The sequence below is a fragment of the Myotis davidii genome, unplaced genomic scaffold (genome assembly GCF_000327345.1).
Source record: "Myotis davidii unplaced genomic scaffold, ASM32734v1 scaffold1994, whole genome shotgun sequence".
NCBI classification, from domain to species: Eukaryota; Metazoa; Chordata; class Mammalia; order Chiroptera; family Vespertilionidae; genus Myotis; species Myotis davidii.
In genome coordinates, this window is record NW_006285309.1 from 283,897 (window position 1) to 292,352 (window position 8,456).

At 39.8% G+C, this 8,456-nt stretch overlaps 1 protein-coding gene across 6 annotated transcripts in view; it reads right to left on the minus strand.

The window, feature by feature from the left end:
• The window catches only part of MPDZ (multiple PDZ domain protein), a 172,050-nt gene that overhangs the window by 163,203 nt on the left and 391 nt on the right, over nucleotides 1-8,456 (minus strand). The window lies entirely within an intron of this gene.

Below are 8,456 nucleotides of genomic sequence, written 5' to 3' on the forward strand. Positions count from 1 at the left end.
CCATATTCAATCACAACATTCAACTTTGGATAATACGCATATACTCAAGAAAAAATGTCCACAGTAATAAAATCAGTGTTTTCCATGATCTGCTAAAGAATTGCTAGAGAAAACCTTGTATTCCTCCATCAGCGAAGAGGTGTCACTGTCTGAATCAGTTGATAATCTTGTTAGTCAGTGGTAGTCTACATTGCTGAGAATACACTGAGGCAAAAAGAGGGGGGAATGGGGACATCTGTAATAGTCAACAGTAAAAATAAATAAGTTAAATGTGAAATATACATGAGGAATTACAGGCCAGGCCCAACCATATGCAAACTGATGAATCCAGAGTCCAGGCAAACTTTTAAGTTGTTATTTCTAGGAAGAACTTGATGGATCATTATGTCTGCAATTACAATATCTGTCTCTTAATGTTATGCCATGCATTACATAGTTGACTGGCGATTTTGTATTTCTGTGGTTGATTATTCTTGTAACTGAGGAGATGATAGAAGGGGAGGAGAGGAGAAGAGGAACTGATGTATAGCTATTTTGCTGCAATAACATGAGGAATTTGTTGAAATTAAAATTCTTCTTTGTCTGTTTTTGCCTGATATTCCATTTGTTTTTACGTCAAGAATGAATTCACCTGAAAGACCGGAACAAAGTGCACACATCCACAAACAGGAAGCAATATAATAAAGCCTGGACCACCTTTGGTGCAAAGGCAAAGAGAAACTAGTCAGCAAGAGGAAGGAGAGTTTACACAGTTTACAGCATACTGGCAAGATTCCAAGTAGTTCAGATACAAAAAAAATATATTAAAAAAAAACGCAAATTAATATGAAACTACCTGAACATGAGCCCTAGAATCCTAGCCATACAAGATAAATTAGCATGGCCCAATTCAATTCCCTAATTACTGATTCACAGATAAATAAATATAATAGGTTACAACTATTTAGTTACCATATGTAATTCCATAGGACTCACTAGAGCCATCTTGACAACTGGTATTTTCTCTCTGAAAACATTTTAAAAGGTTTTATTCTCTTTCAAAAAACATGACTATTTGCTTCTCAATTAACTCATCCACTATTTAACAACATTCATTAACTGTATTTTACTATGCTACTCAAAGGACTAAATGTTAATAAGATTATAAACCAATTTTTACGTTTTTTGGTAATCCAGAGAGCATGTCTGCCTAAAATGGTGTTGTTTTGGAGTTTTGCCACTTAATTTCAATTAATCCATCAGAAAGTACAGACAGACATATAAATGCTTAAAGTGGCAAAAAGTCTGAATAATTTCTGCCAGAATATTGTGTATGCACACAATGATGAGTATCCCCATTTCAACTCTTAGTATGTTGGATGGTCTTAGTTGTACACGAGAATTATTTGGATAATTTAGGCACCAAATTATTCCTTTGTTAACCAATTCACTATATGGTTGTCACATAAATTTGTCACAAGCGGTGATAGATAAAGCAATCAAAAATAAAGAAGTGCAAAAAATTAGCAAGTCAGGAGCATTAGGCAAGCAGTCTGGAAAACAAAGCTTCGGCTCCCTTAGGAAACAGACCATGCTGTGCTTATACTCTTCACAAGATAGGATGCAAAAGCTGTGGTGCTCATGTGACTTTTTAAAAAAAGTGATCACTTGCTATCTTTAAAAATTAGAAAACTTTACATCTCTTCATTTTAAACTTACTGGTGGGTTTTTTAAAAGTATGACTTACATAGTTTCAAACTTCAAGTAACATTAAATAAGGGCACTTAAATTTTATGTGTATGAATACTGTCAAACACAAAAGTGTGACACACAGTTGAAACCAAGAACAAATACTCTACAAGACAATGTACAAAGCATAAAAGAATCCTAAACTATTTAAATATTCCTGAATGGTATATCTATACAATGATCTAATACTCAGCAATAAATAATAATGAGTTATTAATACAGGCAACCTGGATAAATTCCAAAATACAGAGTAAAAGAAGTCAAACAAAAAGAAGATACTGTAAGATCCCATTTATTAGAGCTCTAGTCTAGAGAATGTGAACTAACCTATAGGGACAGAAAGCAAGTCAGTGTTTACTTGGTGATGGGAGATAGGCAGCAGGGGAGGCTGGGAAGGATTACACAGGGGCAGGAGCAAAGCTTATGTCCACTGTCTTGACTGTGGGGATGGTGTCTCAAAATTCAACAAATTATACACTTTCAATTTGTGCAGTTCACCATGTCAATTGTAAAGTATGCCGCAACTAAACAAGCCTTCCTCTGACTTGAGAAAGGGTAGAACCTGAATGTCCTGGGTCAGCACCCAACCACTATCCACTGATGTTAATGGAGCTGGCGAGGGACCAATAATCCAGGCCCGTGGGGTGTTTCTTCTTTTGTTTTCCTACCTCAGAACAGATCTAAAAGTACTTTGTGACTCAGCCTGACCCAACATATATAGTCAGCAGATTCTATCAGAATAAAGAGGCATTCTGTGCTGTACTTTTCTAAGTGGGAAGAGAATAACTAACTACTCCCAGCAGAACCGTGAATGTGGAAGGAAGTGGGTGGGGTGGGAGGAAAGGCAGAACTCCAACTCCACTGAATCCTAGAGTTGAGGCCTCCCCAGGTCCTACAGTGGGAAATAAATGTCTCCCAGAGGCAGATTTCACACTTTGACTAATTAAAATTAAATACTCAGGGGAGGCTGGGAGAAGTGGGACATAGCGAGGGGAACATTAACGTAAAGCTGTGTGAACTTCATCCAGTAATACCTTAGACAAACAGGACCTGCTAAGGGGGCCTAGCAATATTTAAGAAAAGCTGGGCATACCTGGTATAGATCAGATAGTACCTTTTAAGTTGTGGAATAATTTTTTAACTTCATGATTCTATCCTCGTGGTTTTGTTAGGTCACTGATGTCCGGAGAGCACAGAATGACAGATTTCCATGACCATTTCTACATCCAGTTTCCTGATACAAGGCATGCCAGGGGCCCACCCAATTCCATAAGATAAAGCTATTCTAGGATTAACTATAGGTCCAGGTAACAAATAATTGTAAGCAGAAATCAAGATTTAAACATGCATTCTCCACTGGTGTCCTGTGTGCTACATGGTAGTTAACCTCCTCAGAGTCAAGAGACATTGGTTCAAATAGATGCTATTAAAGAAGATATGGATGTTTAATAATCTCAGATCCCATTTCCTCACTGAGAAAATGTGCAATCAGTGAAATCTGTTGATCAACATCTCTACTTACCCATTTGATATATCAAAATAATTTAGCATCCTCAGTTCACAAACCTGTGTTTTCTTTGGGGGGAAGGAGGTTGCACCAAGGTGATAGAATTACAGGTAAATTTTTTTTCCTTCTTTTATGTATGTCTTCCACATACATATTTTAAAAATATGCGTTTTTATTTTTATCATAAAAAAGTTACCAGAAGAAATATTTATCTTACATGTTTTACTCTAATTTTAAGATATAAGCACTAAACAGTAAACTATCTCAAAACATACTCAAATGATCAACATTAAGTCATCAACACAATCTAAATAGGTTTTTCCTCAAGATCTATCTATCTCTCTCACTCTCTTCGGTGTGTGTGTTGCTAATATTTCTGTTTTTTCCTTTCTTACGAGTGTTTCCTTTTTCACATTCCCCTCATGCATTTATTTATATCACCTTAGATCTGGAGGTGGAGTTGTTTACAAGGAAATAACAATGAGTGCTGTTTTCACAGATACAAATCAAGCTAAAAGGAGGATAAAAATATGTATCCCCTAGACCAAACAAATTTCACCACCACAGGCAGGGGAAAAAAAGAGCAAGAACTTTAAGTCTCCTTTTACCCCTTTTTTTTTTTTTAACTCAGCTGGCCAAATTTGGAGGAATTGCTTTAACAGTTCTCTAGTCTAAAGAATTGCTTTAACATTATAAATAATTATAATTTCAACACTTAAAAACATTTTCATTATATGAAACAAACAGCAAACATATTATTACCTTTAAAATCTTTTATCTTTCCGAAATGCAAAGGTTTCTGGGGAAAAAAAGATTATGCCAAATATTTGCCCACAAAATATGCACTGGATATATACATAGTTTTTAGATGAAGGTAATTTAAAGAATAAAAAAAATGCTGCTTAATCAGTCTCCAAAACTATTATGAAAATATTTTATGACACATTTAAAAAGAAAATAAAGGCTCTATGTACAAAAGCGAATGCCAATTTCCCAGTAAACACCAGGATAAAGAAAACAAGTGGCCTCAGGCCAAAGCTAAAATACCTTGTCCTCAAATAGCAGTTTCCTTTATTCACAAACATCAAATTACACAATAATACTTAGTTATACTACCACAACATCCCCCACAGGACCCCCTCCCTTACCCTGAACCCGTCCATTCTTCACGCTCTCACCAGTATACAGCCTAGTCTATGAGAGCCTTGCAGTCTCTTTAAGAACTCTTTTCTGGGCTGACCTATGTCCCCAAATTTGTATGTTGAAATCCTAACCAGTACCTCAGAATATGACCGTATTTGGAGATAGGGTCTTTAAAGAAGAAAGGTTAAATGAGGTCACTAGGGTGGTCCCTAACCCAGTATGTCTGGTGTCCTCTTAAGAGATTAGGACACAGGCATTCACAGATGGGAGCCCATGTGACAACAAGGGAGAAGGTGGCCATCTACACGTAGTCAGCAAGCAATCCTATGCCGATGTCTAATTTATTTGAATCTCTGTAACTTTTATTAAACGTAGAACCTTTTATTCTTTTCTCTGTGTATTTTTCCAATTAAGATCATAAACTTTAGCAATATATTGATTTCATATTCTCCCTAGTGTCTAGCCCAATACAATATGCCTCCAATTCCATCTATTACTATCTGCTAAATGAGTAACTACCTCGGACCTTCATGGGAAATATTTCACAGGAAGGCAATGGATTATTTAACATTAGTTTCCTTTATCTAGAAGTAGTTTTTCATCTCATTGTTACTTGCCCTATAATTATAATTATATAATCACAGTATACCAACTTTACTATACTAAATATAATTTCCCAACTGTATTTATATGGATGCTCTCCTATGAATGACACTAGTTTATAAGAGACAAAATAATACCTTTCTTCTGGTAAGTATGGGGTTAATAATGTATGTGACAATGTAACTATATCAAACTAATGCCTATTTTAGGCAAAATGTGTTTTTCAAGCAGATATTACTGATTGGGAAATAAAATCCTAAATAATAAAAGCCTAATATGCAAATCGACTGAACAGCGGAATGACCGTTGGGTGGGAGGCGGAGGCTGGCAAGCGGGCGGTGCCAGGCCAGCCAAGGCACCTGCCAGTGGGCAGAGGGAGGGGACGGTGATCGGTGGACAGCGATCAGTGGACAGCGATCAGTGGGTGGTGGCGACTGGCAGTAGAGGGGTGATGGGGGGCAGGGCCAGCCGCTTGCCACCAGCGCTGTCCCCTGATCTGCTCACCAGTCCCCTCCCACAAAGGGAGGCGACTGCGGCTTAGGCCCCATGGGGAGCGGGCCTAAACCATCAATTGGACATCCCCAAGGGCTCCTGGACTGCGAGAGGGCACGGGCTGGGCTGAGGAATGCCCCCCGCTACCCCCCTGCCCCCTGCCCAAGTGCAGGAATTTTCATGCACTGGGCCTCTAGTCATGATGTAAGATAGTCATTCACAGGCACCATCAAGCAGTTCTGAATCTATGGGAAGCTCTCTGCTTCTTTACATTGAAGTACAGGACCTGTCACTGGCATATGCGTTGTTTGCTCCAGCATATATGAGGACGTTTCCAGTCCAACACATCAACTTTAAGAACTCTGTTATGGGCTCAAGATATTTTATGAAAGTCACAGAGTTCTTTGTGCATCTTATAAATATACAAAATGGAGCCAACCTGCAAGTCAACCTAAAAGAGTCAAGTCTATGATGTCAGACTTGGGATGTAATCTGGAGAGCATAATCTGCATAACTCAGACAGTTATCTTCCAGGTACATCCGTTTTCACATGCCAGCTTCTAAATCCCTTAATCTTAACTCTAGACCAGGGTGGGCAAACTTTTGACTCGAGGGCCACAATGGGTTCTTAAACTGGACCGGAGGGCCGGAACAAAAGCATGGATGGAGTGTTTGTGTGAACTAATATAAATTCAAAGTAAACATCATTACATAAAAGGGTACGGTCTCTTTTTTTTGTTTACTTTTATTCATTTCAAAGGGCCGGATCCAGCCTGCGGGCCTTAGTTTGCCCACGGCTGGTCTAGACAATGGGCTCACTTCTTCATTTGTAAAGCACAGCCTCCCGCCAGCAGCTAAAGACGAAAGTCCTGCATCAAGACAAAATTCCACTTCAAGGATTCCCATGAATGTGGCCTGAGCACACCCACCTTGCTGAGCTATAATAAACTGGAAAAGGCCTCTACTCCCTCACAGTATATGTGCAGTTAAAAGGTATCTAAAATGGAAAGACATCTTTAAGGGCCAAACGGAGCAATGTCTACATGACAGGATTTGGAGCACAATAAAAACTGACTGACTTCTCTCTTTTCCCAAGCCACAACAGTCAGGCCTAGGAGATAAAAGGAAGACATGTGTTAAGGAGAGAAGAAAAACCAGAAACAAAAAAGAAGAAATATTGTGGAAAGCCAAGGAAAAAAAAGGAACACAAGTAAGAGGTATGGTACCCATATGATTGACATATTATTAATATGTTGGAAATAAATTTTATCAGTTTTTTTGTTAGTTTTAGCAAGTGAGGTAGAAAAGAGGAGTAGGGAAGAGTTCACTCTAGCTTTGCCTTGCCCTCTGAAAAGAACCCATGACATGCTCTAACGCCCCTTGTTCTCTTTACCTAAATAAATAAAACTACTCAGGTAACAGAACAGCTAGAAGTTACTAGAACCCATTGCAGAAAGCCTTGAAATATGGCCATCTATATTAAAGTTAAAATATGTAAATACACAATTTCTGCTCATCAGAAACTCCAGTATATCCTAGATTCCAACAGAGAAAGATACCAAAAAGTTGAGAATGAAACTTGGAAATGAGAAAATCCAACACATTGATTTATAATTAGTTTAATTTTGGAGGGGGGGAGTTTGCCAGTTCACGGGGCACCAGAAACAGGGCCTGAAAGGCAATAAAATTAAACAATGCACCTAACACAAAAGGGAGTATTTAAGCAATACTTTTCCTTACAGAGCCACATAGTAAATATTTCAGACTTTGAAGGGTATACACCTCTGTCTCAGCTATGCAACTCCTCAATTCTGCCATTATCTGTGAAAGCAGCCATGCACTGCAAGAATGAGACACTGACAACAGGATTAAGTGTGGCTGTGCTCCAACCAAACTTAAATATGGACACACATTTGATTTTCATATAATTTTCACATGAGAAATAGTCTTTTAATTTTGTCTTTCAACCATTTAAAAATGTACAAACCATCCCTAGCTCCTAAACCTTAGAGACAAAAACCTCTGCAGTAGGTGAATTTGGCCCATGGCCCTTAAGTCTACAGACCCTCTGCTTGTTTTGCTTGAACCTAATGTGAAGTCTGAGCAGGGATGGAGCCCAATCTAGACAGTACTCCATTAAGGAGCAGCGTATCTAGGCATCCCAGACAAGATTACGCCCTCCCCACCCCTCCCTCAGGCGAGGCACAGGTGCATCCATCCAGAGCTCTCTGCATTGCATTAGAAGTTCAAGCCAAGGAACTCTAGGGTTTTTAAATACAACTGTTTACTTAAATTCTACCAGGCACTGACTAAATGCATATATTACAAATGTAGATGATTCAACCTTAATAGAAAAAAAAAAGTTCATTATAAACACCTGCACTAAACCATCCCCTGGTTCGTTTTTCAGATCAGGTGTTATTTATTCCGTAAAATGTATCCTAAATGAGAAATGTCCACCGCAACACGGAAGGATGTTTACACCACAGCTGTCCATCAACGCTGGACGATAGATAGGCTACTTTTCACATCCTTCCCCTCTCAACATCAAAACAACGCGGAGGGGTTCCTTCAGGCCTGGCAAAGCCATGGTCATCTTATCTGCTGCTACCCCTGAAATCCTAGTCGCCACCCCAACCCTCCCCACCCAAGGCACACAGCGCCCCCGCCCGGGTTCCTTCCAAGCAGCGCAACTTCAGCAGCCCCGCCCGCGGAGATGGCCTGAGATGTCTCACGTTCCCAACTCGCCTCGGCCCCCGACCAGCGGCGGCCACCTCCCGCCCTCGCAGGCCCCTCCTTCTTCTCTGCAGCCCCAGCTTCAATTTCCAAGGGATCTGCAGGAAATAAACTAGCCTTTGTGCCTCTGCAAAGAACGCCGGCCAAAATGTACTCCATCACCACCGCCTCCACACACGCAACTCCCCAAGACACAAGGCGTCTCCCTAACCGCGCTTCCCCCGGAGCATCCGGCATCCCGGGTCTG